Source organism: Mastomys coucha, unplaced genomic scaffold, assembly GCF_008632895.1.
Source record: "Mastomys coucha isolate ucsf_1 unplaced genomic scaffold, UCSF_Mcou_1 pScaffold12, whole genome shotgun sequence".
Taxonomy (NCBI): Eukaryota; Metazoa; Chordata; class Mammalia; order Rodentia; family Muridae; genus Mastomys; species Mastomys coucha.
Genome location: NW_022196894.1, coordinates 28,606,688 through 28,622,942, shown reverse-complemented (window position 1 = coordinate 28,622,942; position 16,255 = coordinate 28,606,688). Strand labels below are relative to the sequence as shown.

General features: G+C 47.3%; 1 protein-coding gene and 1 long non-coding RNA gene across 2 annotated transcripts in view; both read left to right on the top strand.

Annotated features, from left to right (window-relative positions):
• Positions 1-16,255, top strand: part of Xxylt1 (xyloside xylosyltransferase 1) — a 139,787-nt gene that overhangs the window by 89,328 nt on the left and 34,204 nt on the right. The window lies entirely within an intron of this gene.
• LOC116085793 lies at positions 2,248-3,228 on the top strand. Its single transcript, XR_004116727.1, has 2 exons — positions 2,248-2,747; positions 2,897-3,228. It is a non-coding gene; the product is annotated as an uncharacterized LOC116085793 (long non-coding RNA).

The window sequence follows — 16,255 nt, the reverse complement described above, 5'->3', positions numbered from 1 at the left end:
CAATTTCTGGTAGTATTAAATCTGAGTGAAAGAGTGGGGACCTGCCGACTTTTTCCTTGGAGATCTTTTGAAAGAAAACTGGCTAGCAACCAGTCTGGCCAGGAGGCAGTACTGTAGGCAGGGCTTTAAAAAGGTCAGGGATAGAACTGCCTCAGGTGAAGTGTCTATTGTGAAGCTACGTAAAAGGAAAAAGTGTTTATCTAAGAGAACCCACATGAAAGCTGTTGTTGATGTGGTTGTCTCCATGTGACAACTGAGTCCTCTGTGTAAGCTAGGAGCATCCAGGTGCCATCCAAAGTCACAGGACCTGGGAGGTCTGACATCTGCATGTACTGCTGAGAGATGAGCATGGGTAGAATGTGAAGGCTTCCTGCGTCTGAAAACATGGCCCCAAGGCCCTCTCCCACCAAGTCACCAGGGCTTCACCATTACTGAATCCTAAAACAAGGTCCACCACATCTTAAGTCAGTGGTTCTCAACCTTCTTAGAGCTGTGACCTTTGATACAGCTCCTCACATTGTGGTGACCCCAACCATAAATTTTTTTTTGTTGCTACTTCACAACTATAATCTTGCTACTGTTATGGATTGTAATGTGAATATCTGATGTGCAGGCTATCTGATACAAGACTTCCAAAGTCACCACCCAAAGGTTGGGAATCAGTGTGGTGAGTGACAAGCTCTCCTGAAAGTGTAATTAACAGGATGAGAGGGCAGGACCATGATGAGCACTCCTGAAAGTATAATTGACAGAATGAGGGGGCAGGGCCATCAGGGAAGGGCCAGCTGCACTGGAGACATGTGCTGAATGATGAGGATGCCACCCAGGCAATGGGTGGGCTGGCCATGGTCTTCTTTTTTTTTTTAAAAAAAGATTGATTTATTTTAGGTGTATAAGTACACTGTAGCTGTACAGATGGCCATAAGCCATCATGTGGCTGCTGGGAATTGAACTCAGGACAGCCCTGCTCGCTCTGGCCCTGCACGCTCACTCCGGCTTAATACTCTGTAGCTGTCTTCAGACACACCAGAAGAGGGCATCAGATCCCATTACAGATGGTTGTGAGCCACCATGTGGTTGCTGGGATCTGAACTCAGGACCTTCGGAAGAGCAGTCAGTGCTCTTACCCGCTGAGCCATCTCACCTGCCCCATGGTCTTCTTATAGAAATGGCTTTCTCATGAGATTTTTCTGGCTTTCTCATGAGATTTTTCTTTTTAAAGACCACCTATGGGCCTGGTGGTGGTGGCGCTTGCCTTTAATCCCAGCACTTGGGAGGCAGAGGCAGGTGGATTTCTGAGTTCGAGGCTAGCCTGGTCTACAAAGTTGAGTTCCAGGACAGCCAGGCCAGAGAAACTCTGTCTTGAAAAACAACAACAACAAAAAGACCACCTATGGGAAACACTCTTCTCAATTTCTCTTTTGGCCCTGTGTGTATGTGCCACAGGAGTCACTGCTATTAGGAATTTTGAAGTTTTCTAGATTATATTGTAGGGAGGTCAAGGCAGGTAAAATGTAAGAAAGAACAACTGTCTGTTGCTTAGGTGTGATTTGTTCCTAAGGGTTCATAGGCTGGCTGCATTGTCACTCTCTAATGTGGCCTTATAAGAGGTAGTGGGCACTTAAGAGGTAGGGCCTCAAGAGAGGCCTTTAGGTCACTGAAGTGCCGCCCTGTCAAGGAATTAGAATGCTTCTAGTGGAACTCTTCACTTAGTTCTCATGAGATGGTTGACACAGAAGAACAGACCTGGACCCTCCCATCTGGCTTTCTGTTTTAGGGTTTCTCCCTCCCTCCCTCCCTCCCTCCCTCCCTCCCTCCCTCCCTCTCTCTCTCTCTCTCACTCTCTCTCTTTCTTTCTCTCTCTCTGCCCCGAGGTCCTTACCAGATCCCAGCCAAAAATGGTGCCATCCATTTAAGTTTCCAGAACCATGAGCTAAAGAAGCTTTGGGATGTATCCCAGCCTCAGCTCTCCCACTATAGCTGTGAGAAACAGGTGGAAACAGGTGTCAGCAGCCTGCCAGAGCCACAGGTCAGAGGTCTGCCTTGGTGAGCCACAAAGATGTTCTGCTGTAGGGACTATAAACTTGGCCAAGTCGCCGTCGGGTGTATCGTCTGCCTCCAAAATGCAAAGAACTGGGTGGACTTTGTTCCTTCCTCCTTCCATCTCTCTGCTGGTTGTATTAGCCAAGAAATGCACTTACAGCGTTGGGCTCTGAGCTCAAATAGAAAACTTAATTAGGCATTTGTGGAAGGTCTGGTTATGCAAAGAAACTGGACCTTGTCCTCCAGAGGCTTATAGCCTAGCAGGGAAGTCCTTCTCCAGGTCGCTTATCTGGGAAGAGGGTCTGGGCAAATGTTATAACTTCTACACAGCAGAAGGCTGTCTTAAAGCCTGTTTTCATTTGTCAAATAAATATCTCACTGAATGAGCTGTATTAGCAACCTAGGCAGCATAAAAGGTTGGAGAGGTGTGTGTGTGTGTGTGTGTGTGTGTGTGTGTGTGTGTGTGTGTGTGTGTGTGTGTACACCTGCCTGTGCATGCTGGGGGAGGGGAAGATAACATAGTTGAATCACAATGGCATGTGTGACAGACAGCATGCAGAAAGGACTGAGTTCAATGCAATGGGCTATGTACAAAGGATGCCTCTTGATGGCTCCATGGCCACCTCAAACACAGGTTTCTTCAGGTGACAAAATGACATGGAGATTCAGTTCCCAGTCCCTATACCTCCAGGTTAGCAGAATTGGTGAGTACAAAGACAACAGGTGTTCAGACTGAGCTTGGTTTTGAGTTCAGTGCCTTGTGACTATACAAGCCTTTTACTATTGATTACAGTCTCTGGACCACTCCTCTCTGAGAGTAGCTGAGTTCGCCATGTCCCCCTTTCCCATCTAGGAGATGAGTATGTCAGTGTGATCTTTAGGGAACTTGGCTCTCCCAGCTGTCCCCATCCGTGGAACTTTTGGATCACTGCATGTGAGAGAAGGAACTCACGCAGGACCTAGAGCTGCTTACCATATAACAGCTGTCCTGATGTCTGCTGTGTCCCCGCCTGTGACCCATCCTGATGGACTCAATTCACAGATGCTCCTGGGACCTCGTTAATGTCAGTCACCGTGGAGAAAGGTGCCATGCATGTGACAGTTTCTCTGCCTCCACTTCATTCCCCTTGGTCCTGTGAAAATAATTACTGCCTCCCTTAATAAAATGAAACCCAGTGTCTGCAACGGAAACCCTTTCTCTGCTGCCAGTACCACGCTATCTCCACTGGCCCAAGGCTCGTGAACTTGGAACCATAAAAAAGGGAACATGACGCCAGCACTCAGGCTGTCAGTGAAAGAGAGTTTTATGTTCATAATAGTGTAGTTGTCGTTCATTGGTATTCAGCCTTCAGAGAACTGGTAGATACTGTTGAAGCAAGGCAGAGGAATAAAAATGGATCTGACCGTTTAGAAGGAGTAACCATAGTGGAGGAGGGGCACCCACATTTCTTTGAACTGTTTCTCCTGCCAAGATGTTAGTAGGGCTTGGGAGGACTAGAGTGTCTACACGCTACAGTCATCTGTCCAGACATTGCTCATGTTCCCTTGGCTGTGGTCTAAGGTTTAAGCATCATATATGATCAAATGATGCACTTCTCATACAAGGAGAAGTAGAGTCCTCAAGCGTTTTTGCTCCAAAGGAAGTGACATGGCAGCTGTTGGATCTGCCTTTACTAGCCAGAACCCAGGGAGCTCTGCGGGGCACAGAGCAGGACTGTATGTGACCAGCCACCTGTACAGACCAGGCTGCAAGATCCCCAGTCCCACACCAAAGATCAGAGGGCATGAACTATTGGTTGTTGCTATAAAATGAGAGAAATATCTGATAAATGCCCAATGTTTGATAAAAACAAATGATAATCTGGTGAATGTAACTTACTGTAACAGGCAGGAGGAGCCTTCTATGAATCATAACTCAGGATACAACCTGAAACAGTATAATTTCAGGAAAATACCTCCAGGAAGTAATACAAGTTCTTGAAGATTTAAGGGGGAAAAATGAATCACGAAGGAAAAGGGAAGGAAAGAAATTGATTGAAATTCTTTCTATGACCTGGTTGTTGAATGGTTTTTTGGTTTGGGTATTGTTTTTGGAGTGGGTGTTGTTGTTTGATTTTTTACATGAATATTAGCCCAGTGTTGTCACATCTGATTTTTCTTTTAAGGAGATTAGAAATCTCTGTTGGGAATGTTTAAATATTAACAATTAAGCAAGCAATTTACTAGCCAAACAGAGCATACTGGTATGCCAGATGGAGCTTGGCCACTGCCGGGTGGATCTGGTATAAAGCTGGCTCTTGCTGCCACGCTTGGCCTGGGCTCTTGGATACCTCAGTTAGCTAGCTGATCTCAGATTCTATGCTGGTGGTTTCTGAGGCCACACTGACTTGTTTTGGTTTTTCAGATGTTTTCTCCTATTCTTGAAACAGTTGTTGATTTCGATTGACAAGTTTTAAATATTCCATTAGATGCTTTTCCAAGTAACCCTCAGACTTAAGTAATAAGAAAGCACCAGACCAAGCAAAATTCTCTTCCACGAATGTAATTCTAGAAGAAAATAAAGAGTACGTCACCAGACCCTCCATACACTGAAGCTTGCCTGTGTTAGTCTTATATGAGCATCTTTCAATTGGTCTGAAGATGCTTTGGGAAGGTTGAGGCCTGATGGGGAGGAACGGAGGAGAGGAGCCCATCAGAAGGTCAGGGAGAGCAGCAGCCACGTGATCTCTGCTTCTCATCCTCTCCCATCCACTGATGCAAAGATGCCTGTGCAGACCTGGGCCCATTGATGCCCATCATGCATATGGGCATGGGCCCCAAACTTCACTGCCAGCTCAGCTTTGATACTAAGAATGTCCTAGGTCTCTGACCTCTAGGTAGAGGACGTTCCTCGGCTCTTCTCTGTGCTTCCTGAATAAAGAAACTAGATTTAAGAGGCCTGGTACCCTAATATCCAGTTAGCTTGCATCCTGGGGAAATGAGTCCCCTTTTGGGATTTGTAGTATGTAGTTCCATGCAGGGATAATGGTCTTTCATTAGAACAATTAATAGCATTCTAGTCTCTGCCCTGGTGTCTGGGCCTTATATAATGGCCTCACACCTCTCCTTGGTCATTTGAGAGAGCCAGATTTCTGCTTCAGCCTTTCCATGTCTCTGTAGCAAAACAATTTTGATTGCTTTTCCTCACAGCACACTCTGCTCTCTGGTGGTGCTTTGGTCAGTGTAGTATTAGAATGTTGTACATGACTGGTCTCACTTATTCCTGGGAGTAGGAACATCAGGAAATCTCAGTGCTGAGGGCTTGAATATAAACTGTACCCAGCTAGGCCATGTATACTGTCTACCAGAGGGCATTGTTATGTGTGCAGTGTGCCTTGGATTAAAACATCTCTTACTGTTATGGATGCATTATAATAATTTCTGTCCATCCACCTGAATCTTATCCATCTGTTTGTCCCCTCATCTACCTGTTTGCTGTCCATCCGTCCGCATTATTATCTGATTGTCCCTTCATCTGCCTGTCTGTCTATCCAGCTGCATCTTATCCATCTGTCCCCTCATCTGCCTGTCCTCCCATCTTCAGTCTTCCAAGGTGAAAGGATTTGCTATGGGTAGAAGCCTCTCTCAGAAATCCCATTTGGCTTTTTCTTTCCCCCCAAAGTGAAATCTTTTCTGTAATCTTTCCCTCCTGGTGTCAAAGTTTGGGTGTATGCTCAGCTCCAGCGTGGGTTTTCCCGTGGAGGGGGTGCTGGTGTGTCACAGTCTGGAGATGGCAACTGCTGGTGCTTTGCCTTCCTGCCTCCCTCCTGCCGCTGAGCTATCTGATGCCCCCCCCCCGACTGTTGGAGGAGGAGGAGGTGGGAAGTAGATTTGGGTAGAGCAACTCAAGTATTTCCTTCCTATTCAGCATTCTTTCTTTTTTTCTTAGAACAGGAAAGATGGATTGATAGATATCCTTTCTTTTGAGAGAGAGTAGCCCAGGCTCTGTAGTACAGCTGGTTAAGAGCTCATTTTGTATCTCTGGATGGCCTCAAACTTGCAGCAATTATCCTGCCTCTAGGATCTAGCACTAGGATTACAGGTGTGAGCCACCAGGCCGGGCTCCCTCTCTCCATAGATACCTGAGAATGTCTTTTCTCCTGTTAGAACCTCCCCTACAACATCCATGATTTGCCAGGCCTCTGCCTAATCACTTTCCACTATGAGGACCTGGTCACTTCTGAAGCAGTCCATTATTTGATTGCTAGACAAGTTCATGGGAATACCTTTCTCTGGGTTAAATCTGAAAGTCTGCTTTCCTGTGTCTGCTGCTTATCATCCTCATTTGTATCCTCTGAGGTCACATGGATCATGTCTGCACTCCTCCCTCCAGAGGGTTGTCCTTTCCTGGGGCTGATTGTCTTCTTCCCATAGCCACTGCTCTAAGTATATTTCCTGAGTCCCGTCCTGGCTTCCTGGAGACTGCCTGGTCCGTTCCAGATACACAAAAGTGTGTACACACATTCACAGCGACACTCACCTCCACGAGCCTATGCTTAAGCCCTGCTGGGCAGGAAGGTCGATCATTCATGGTCCTGATGGGTAGCCAGGGCCATCCACTTGTGCTGGGTGCAAGGACTTCAAGATAACAGAGGTTTGGGTCTGTTAAGGCTTACCAAGACATGGCTGCCCACTGCACAGCCCCCTGTTTTCCATGCCTCATTTGTATTCTCTTCTCTATTTGAAAGATAAGATAGAATCAGATTTCCTGTGGTTCTGTCAATTTCTCTGGTTGATGGACTGGCTTGGCCATCCCCACAGGACCATAAAGCAAGTCCTGTCACCTTTCCCCAGGCCATCAACCCCACCATGCTGCCCTCTCCCCTCCCCACTGCCTGTGCAGGACAGATGCCATCCAGGTTTGCTGCCAGGTATGAGAAGTGCCTTTCGGTCGCTGTTAATTCTAGGATTCCTGCTCCCCAGAGCTTCCTGACAGCTGGAATTCAAGCCCATGTGGCACTTGGCATACCTTCCAAGGGTTTTCTGTTTTCTGTGGCTGCTTGGAGACCAACTAAGTGCCTCAGTCGTCATTTAACTTGAATTTTATATAGGAATAAAAATGAAGGAGAACCCTAGATACCTGTGTGTCTAGACCAGTGGTTCTTAGCCTGTGAGTCAGAACCCCTTTTGGGGTCAAACACCTTTCACAGGGATTAGATATCAGATATCCTGCATATCATATATTTACATTATGATTCATAATAGTAGCCAAATTACAGTTATGAAGTACCAATAAAATAATTTTATGGTTGGGGGAACTGTATTAAAGGGTTGTAGTGCTAGGAAGGTTGAGAAGCACTGGTCTAGACTAATCTACAGAGGTCTTGAAAACCTCGGGCTTCAGAGCACAGAATTCTGGTGTGACTTTGTTCTCCAGTGGCCTTGGAGAGCCTGGGCTGCTGGGAGGTTCTGAGAGTTGGGGCAGGGGGTGGGAGGGAGCTCTTAGCTCTTATAGGGGAAGAGCCCAGCTGCCATTTTGGAAGCTGGGTTACTCCTTCTCTTTTCTCAGACTATTGCTGAACCCAGTGGGGAAGTCAAGGCAGAAGCTGGAGTCAGACTGCCTGGTCTTGAACTCTAGCCTGTCCACTTACCTACTTGCATGACTTTGACCTAGCCATTTAACCCAAGTGTATTCTGGATGTTATCTATATCAGTATTTTTCTCATGAAGATGCTGTCTGAATTAATAATTGTCATGTGTCTTAAGGAATGCCAGGCATGAATGCTGGGTAAGTACTGGAAAAGTAAGGGTATTGGGCCCAAAGAGCCAATGCAACTCGGTGACCTGTTTGTAATCCTTTAGGGCCTTTAAAACAGCAGACATTTGCCTGTGATTACTGTCTACTGCAGAGTTGCTTAAACATGAAATGCTTATAATGCTAGAGGTTGAGCAACTGATTTTCATGGTATAGATGTGTTTTAGAGCCCACTAGACACTTAAGACACTCTCTCTTTAGACCACTTAAGACACTGTCTCTTTCCTGATGGTGTTGGTCACATTTGCTTACAGCATTTCCAGATCTTTTGATGCCTACAGAATTCTTACAGTAGGGGGAAAAGCCCTTCATAGGGTCCCTCTTCCCTCCCCAGGGCTGGCCAAGCCTTCTTCCTGCAGATGTCAGCTGCTATAACTCTGTGCCATTCAGGAAAATTAATTTTCCTCTTTGTCCCAGCAGCCATCTGCCAGCTCAGCAGGAAGGGCCCCAGCTTCCGCTGCCTTTCTCACATTCCTCCTCTGTGACCTGCCTGTTTCTACCAGGGCCCCAGGGACAGGGCCACCGCCATCTGCATTCCTCTTTACCTCAGGCAGGGCTTTCGGATGACATATCCTAAAATTATTTTCACTAGAACTCAAAGGAAAGGTTCAGTTTGCAGAATGTAACTGCTTCTGAATTCATAAAAGAGAAACCCAGCTTCGACAGGAAGAGGGGCTTATGTGTGACCAGGTACTGAGAGGAGCAACTCAGGGGAGGGAAGGCTTATTTGGGCTCTTAGGTTCAGCATGTCACATCAGGCAGGGGGTTGGGGCCAAGTTGGTCTGTGGCTGAGAAGCAGAGGGAGAAGATTCTGGCGCTGGCAGGGCCCCAGCCTACGGAATGGTGGTGCCCACATCTGGGCCAGGCCTTCTCTACACAGCCAGAGTGTGCATAGCCAGTGTCCTAGGTGCTTTGCAATCCAAGCAGTTTGACAGTCAAGATTGACATCGTGTCCTGGCACCGGACAATCTGTTTATGTTCCTCATTGCTAAATGAGAGTCATGTTTGCTTCAGGACTGTTTGGATATGAAGTAAACCCACCCAATGCTCACTACCTGGCCAGAAGTCTCTCTCCATTGTGGTGTGCATTCCTGATTGGCCTTTGGTGATGAACAAATTTGCATAAACCTTAAATAAAGTACTATATAGCTCTGTGCTGCATACCCCTGTGTGAACTACCTCTAACACCGTTGTTGTTGTTGTTGTTGTTGTTGTTGTTGTTATGTCTAAGGATTTTAGGGCCTCTCCAGGGTGATATCAGTTCCAAGCCTCTAAGCAAAGAAAGAAGGAGAACATGGCAGTGTCACCCCGGCTTTCAGCTCTTCTTTATTTTGAGAAGGCTCACAGCGCCATCCTAGTGAGGGCTGATGCCAACAGTGACCCCAAAGCCCTCTGTTCCCTGCTCCAGCTTAGATTAATGGTGGGCAGAACCTTTTTTGTAGCAATGACAATGTGTACTTAGTGACTGCATCACACAGGACAGTCACTGTCCCAAACTCTCAGATGTTAGCCCAACTCCATGAGGCCAACAGTGTTCTAATCCCCACATTACAGGTGAGGAAGCAGAGGTACAGAAAGACAAAAGTAAGACATCCATGTGTCACAACCTGTACATGTGTGTCCAGGGTTGAAAATGAGGCCTTCTGACCCGGAGCCCTGTTCTCGATCACCCCCCACTGCCGCCCCACCCCCATTGTAACAGGTTACACAGTTGACCCCCTGAATCCTTGCTTTCTTATGAGCGAGGCCCTCTACCCTCGCAGAACCTCTTCCATGCCTCACCAGTTTCCAGCAGCATTTTCTTGGCCCTGCTTGGTGCTGACCCCTCTCTGGACATCTCTGCATTGCTGCCTCTGTTTGCTGAGAGCCATGAAGGATGAGCAGGATAAATAGTGTTCCCATTTTACAGAATTTGTTCAAAATCATAAATCTAAAAGGAGGGCCACGCATCCAGCACAGCACATTTCCTTTCCCCCACAATGATGTCTAACATCTTTAGTGACACTCAGTGTAGAGAATTCTCACACTCACAGGGCGGGGCAGTCTTTTAAAGAGGAAGTACCTATTTCTAACTTGCATGGTTGATGTGTGGCTACAGCTGAGGGCAGAGCATGGCAATGACTGGAGTGGAGCTCACACGGATGCATTTTCCTGCTGCGGCAATTCCAAGGCCATTTTTGTGACTGCTGATTTGTGAGTTTTGCCGCAGAAATAGCCATGCTATCTATAGCTAAATGCTATGTATCTCCTCTGCTCAGAACAGCTGGCTGCAAAGTCACAGCTGTTCAAGCTCCTGAGGTGTTAGTGACGATGTGGAGCCAGGACTGGCTGAAACTGCTCACCATCCTACAGATACTAAGGCAAGACACTGGGTGACACAGAAGACTGGCTAGAAATAGGAGCAGGGTTACAAGATCTTCATAGCCAGTTTTTTCCAGTTCTGGGTGACTGAGTAGTGTTGGCATTAAATGCCTGTATGTACAGTCAGAGGCTCGTAGTGATGGATTGGGAAGTAACAGGCTACCCATGGGAGGCTGTCCTTGTCCGTCTGCTCAGGCCGTAGTAAAGGGAACGGAGGAAATGCACACACTGAGAGAGGCCTTGGTGATGGTGTTGGATTTGTAGGCTCTGAGCAGAGCAAACCCTGACAGTTCTGCCATCGTTTGGATCTCCTCTGCCTCATCCTTTGCAGCATGGAGGACAGAGCCATGCCTGGGTCAGCATGCAGGCCCTTGTGCTCTGGTTTCACCTTGGTCTGTCCATTTTCCCTCCCTGCATTTCCCTCTCTCCACAGCCTGAAATGGTGTTCACCGAGAACTGTGATGGACTCGAGTGTATCTATCCACATTCTCTGTAGTGCAACTTTTGTCTGTTTCCTTCAGGCAGCCTCAGGTACCATCTTCCTGCCTCTAGGGATTCCTAGCCAGGCATGTCCTCCACCAGCTCCAGATCACGGGCACTTCACCCCCTCAGATGCAGGCCCATCTTTCCTGGAGTTCCTGGAAGTTCCTGAAGCACTTTGCTCCTGACTAAAAAAAAAAATCATCATTTGATCCCACCTGCTGTCTCAGGGCTCAATTGTAAAGTTCTTGAGAACTAGCAACACCCACCCTCACTCCTCTCTGCCTTCTGCCTCACCAGCTCCTGGAAGCTCATAGATGACAGCAGGCTGCACCAGCTCCCTCTTTGGGGTTGTCATCATCTCAGTCAGCTACAGAGTGGTCTCTGCAGGTGCTAGTGGGTGGCTCCACCTGTTGGGAGGGATGCTGGAGCTGAACCTTGCAGCCCTTAGAGAGGGTACAGCTATCTAAGGAAGTCCTGGGGCTGGGGTACATTACACTGGGGTACATTAGAGGTGTCAGGAGAGACATCCAAATGACCAAAAGCTCATGACGTGAAGCACAGTATTAGCCACCAGGGAAATGCCAATCAAATCTACGTGAGACCAATGCCACCTCTCAGACAGCTTGATAAAAACAGGGCAACAGCTAGTGTGATAAGTGTGGTGCAGCTGTGTGGCATTGCAGATGTAGGGCGATGCTCTCAGTCACTGTGGAGGGGAATACAGATGAGTTTCTATGGAGAGTAGTCTACAGGCCTCAGACCCAAGTATGGAATTACATACGAATGTTCTCCTACAGTATACATCCAAGAGAACTGAAAAAATACATGCCCAAACAAAACCTTTCATGTTTGTGCAGACATTCATGTTAGTGTTATGGATAGTAGCCAAAACAATAAATAGTCCTGTACCTATCAGTTGATAAACAGAGACAAAGTGTGCTGTGTGTGGTGGCACACACCTTTAATCTCTGTTCAAGAGGCAGAAACATGCATATCTCTGAGAGTTCATGGCCAACATGGTTTATATAGTGAGTTCCAAGACAGCCAGGGCTACATAATGAGACTCTCTCTAAAAAAAATAAAAAATAAATAAAAAACACCTTATGTTTTAAAAATTAATTATTAAGCAGTGTAATAGAGTCATATAATGGAGCATTACTTGACCATGAAAGAGAAGGTTCTGTGCATTTTACAACATGGATGAACCTTGGAAGCATTAAGATGCCTTAAGCCAGACACAAAGGGTCAGGCTGTGTTTCCACTCTGAAACACCTAGATGGGGCCAACATGGGTGCAGAGACAGGTGACTTGGGAAAATATTCTAAAAGTGTTATATAGTAGGCAGTTATCTACATCTCTGGGGATATAATGTAATTCACCACCTTGTACATTTTACACAGGTGAATTATATGTCAATAAAACTGTAACAATGCCCCAGATTCTAACAGCAAGGGCTAGGGAAGATACACTATGCAGTGTAGTGTCTCAACTCTGCTTTCCATGGGAGGAGATGTGCTTTAATGCTTCTCTCTGCCTGAGGTCATACCCTTCCCTACTCAGTATTCTCTCCAGGGGTGAATGAACATAAATACCAAGAGAGCTGTATTAAGCCATCGTTTAAAGATTAAGGTTTTAAATTCCATTTTTATGATTCAGGTGCCTTTTCTTCCCAAGAATCGTGAAATGATTGCTGGCACTTGGCCTTCTACTGGGTGCCCACCAGCCCTTCAGTGTGCCCACCAGCCCTTCAGTGTGCCCACCAGCCCTTTAGTGTGCCCATCAGCCCTTCAGTGCGCTCACCAGCCCTTCAGTGTGCCCACCAACCTTTCATTGTGCCCACCAGCCCTTCAGCATGCTCACCAGCCCTTCAGCATGCCCACCAGCCCTTCAGTGTGCCCACCAGCCCTTTAGTGTGCCCACCAGCCCTTCAGTGTGCCCACCAGCCCTTCAGCGTGCTCACCAGCCCTTCAGCGTGCTCACCAGCCCTTCAGCGTGCCCACCAGCCCTTCAGTGTGCCCATCAGCCCTTCAGTGTGCCCACCAGCCCTTCAGTGTGCTCACCAGCCCTTCAGCGTGCCCACCAGCCCTTTAGTGTGCCCAGCAGCCCTTCAGTGTGCCCACCAACCCTTCAGCATTGTGGGTTTTAAACCCTGAAGAGGCAGATAGATATCTCTACTGCCAAGGCTGTAGAGCAATGGAAATGCAAATCAGGTCAGAGGTGACAGGCTGCTGCTGTGGTAAAGGTCTCTAAACCCATAGGAAAGACCTTGCACTCCCAGGAAGAGGTGATTAATTAAAAGGCAGGTAAGAGTTGGTCAGGAAGAAAGGACATATTAGGTAAAGGGGAATGTGTGGGGTTCTGGAGCTATGAGAGAGAGTTCAGGCCAGGGGCCAGATGTGCAGGTCTGAGGCCTGGCTAGAAGGGGCAGGCATGGAGGCCTTTGCCTGTTACCCTGCAGCTCCTGGGGAGGCCATCTCTATTATAGAAAGATTGTTGGTGGGAGGATGGAATTTGTTTGGAAAAGGATGAAGTCGTCAGCCAGCTTAGTGTGCTCTGGCTCAAAGGCTCAAACACTACCCAGGCCTTCTCAGACACTGGCTACCTTGGTCCCAGGCAGAGACTTTTCTAAGTCTGCTGTCCTCCATGCTATGACACAGTACTTGTCAGGAGCACTCCAGGGAGGACAGGTATTTTGGCTTACAGTTTCAGAGGGGTTTCACAGTCATTCCAGAGAGGGCAAGATAGCAGAGGGAACTTCTTCTATGGTAGCAGGAGTAAACGTTAGTAGCAGTTTGTTTATGTTGAGGTGTTTGAGGAGCAGAGAAAACAGGCTGAAATACTAGCAGGTATGACCTGCCCCTAATGCCTGACTGCTGCCAGCCAGTCCCTACCTGTAATGGTCCCACAGCCTTCAAAATAGTGTCACACAACAAGTTGGGGATCAAATACTCGACCCATGAGCCTGCAAGGACATAATGGTACATAATGAGGTCTACCCTGTTGTTGTGGTTTGAGTAAGAATAGTCTCCTTAGATCCATGTGTTTGAATGCTTGGCCATAGGGAATGGCACTATCAGGAGGTGTGGCCTTGTTGGAGGAAGTATGTCACTGCAGGTGAAGGGGCTTTGAGGTCTTACACTCAAGCTAGGCCCAGTGTGGCACAGTCTCCTACTACTGCCTGTGGATCAAGACCTAGAACTCTCAGCTTCTTCTCCAGCACCGTGCCTGCCTGGATGCTGCTGTGCTTCCTGCCATGGTGATAATGGACTAAACCTCTGAGTAAGCCAGCCCCAATTAAATATTTTCCTTTATAAGAGTTGCTGGCCATGGTGTCTCTTCACAGCAATAAAACCCTAACTAAGACACTCATTCAGGGTACAGGTACCAGATGAAGGCCACCCATGATTTAGCAAGAGTGTTCCAATGTTGACATTAGCCTTTGACAGACAGCAGCCCCATCTTTCTGTTCCCATATCTACGCAGGAGGAGACAACTTTTCTGCTTTTCCTGTAACTTAGGAGAAGGATCTGTGTTGTACTTGGCCCTCTTCATCTGCAAACAAAAGTCTGTGGTCTATACCTACACTTCTCAAAGTGAGTTCCAAGGACCCCCAATTACAGATCATGCTGTGGGGAGAAAAATAGGATTTCCTGATCAAACAAGCCTGGGAGACTTGGGTTATGTACACAGTTACCACCATACCATACACACAGGAATGCTAATGCCCATGGCTGTCTGAGTCCCTTACTTATGTAAAATGGCATCCCTTTCGCTTATGACTTAGCCACTCCCCCACCCCACCCATACACTAAGTCATCTGAAGGTACTTATAATACTCGGCATGAGAGCAGTGCTCTGTCTGTCGTTGTTAGGTTGTTCAGAGTAAAGACAGAACAAACTCATGCAGTTAATACAGGTACAGAGTTTTTCCTTCTATTTTTAGTCTGTAGTCAAATGAATTTAGATGTGGAACCTATGAACATGGAAGTCTGTATGTGTGTGTGTGTGTGTGTGTGTGGAACGTGTGTGCATGTGTGTATGTGTGTGGTACGTATGAATGTGTGTGTGTGTAGTGTGTGTGTGCATGTGGGGGTCGGGTGTGAGTGTGTTATTCCCCTCTCATGAAATGCAGTAAAGACTGCGAAGCCCTTAGGTACACAATCCTGCCTAGATTTACTGAGGATGACCTTCTTCAGAACTATGGTGGTTTAAAAGAGAATGTCCTCCAGAGGCTTAGATGTTTGAGCCATTGGTCCTCAGCTGGTGGCACTGTTTGGTGAGGCGGTGCAGTCTTGCTGGAGAAAGCACCTGCTAGGGGTGTGTTTTGAGAGTTCACAACCTGGTCACATGCTCAGTTTTCTCTCTTCCTGATGTTTGTGGTTGAAGATGTGACTGATCTCACAGCTTCCTGCTTCTGGCACCATGTTCGTCAATGGTTAACACATCTCCCACAGCTGTGACTGTCTCATCCCTGTGGAGCCTTGAACCAAACCATCTTTTCTTCCATAGTTGCTTTTGATTATGCATTTTATCACAGTAACATAAAAGTAGCTAATACATTGGTTTTCTTTTTTTTTTTAGACACAGACCACTTCTGTCCCATGACACTTAAGGCTCTAGGACTGTGGAGTCCAAGGGCCACAGGCTTTTGAAGGACTGTCTGATCTGTGTGCTGTTGGTTTCGTCAGCAACCGGTACCTAGAAGCCTTACTCTCCAGCAGTGAGCATGCCTGTGTCCAGAAAGGCAGGCTGTGGGCTTCCTGCCAAGGGTTTCCTGCCATGGGTTCTGGTGTTTTAAGACATAGTTGCAGCCCTGCCTTGAAATCTGTCATGTTTAATTGGTCTCAGTACTATCAGCTCACCAAGCCACCTGTCACTGGAAACTTGAGCAGTGCTGCAAGTCCATTAATAATTCAGCTGACGAGTGTCTTCAGACACAGCCCTTCAGCCTCTGCGCTCACTCACCGTCATCTGCCTCCAGAGGAGTCATAGAGTGTTCTCTGTTTCAGAGATGCTAATGATTCCGCCAGTAGTACCTCATGCTCTCCCAGAATCCCCTAACCTCAGCAGTTGGAAGAGGAATGACTGATATAGACTAGTCCCACTCTAATTGCATTAGCCCCCTTGGAAGGTGGTGGGTTTGGAGGGCAGGTCAGCCAGTGACCTGTTTGTGGTTGAAGATGTAATGTCGACCTTCAGCTGAGGCAGTCCTGGGGAGTGGGTGCCAGTGGCAAGCTTCAGGCAGCTTTTGTTCTAGAGAGTAGAGGCTTGTGTACTGTGAGCAGTGGGGATCTCTCCTTTCCTTACCTGTAGCGTTGCTCAGCATTCAGGGAGAAGAAAGGGCTTTCTTAAAGTTTGAGTCTTACATATTAAAGACACCTGAAAAGATTGGTGGAATTCATTCCAGCTGACTGGATCTGGTCCTCATTCCCACCCAGTAGAATAATAGACTGACACCTCTGAGTGAGAATGTAGACAGCATCCAGCCCAGCTCCTTTTTCATTGGATGAGAGTGAGAAGAAAGAGTCAAGGTCATGTCCTCCTCCTTCTCCTCCTCCTCCTCCTCCTCCTCCT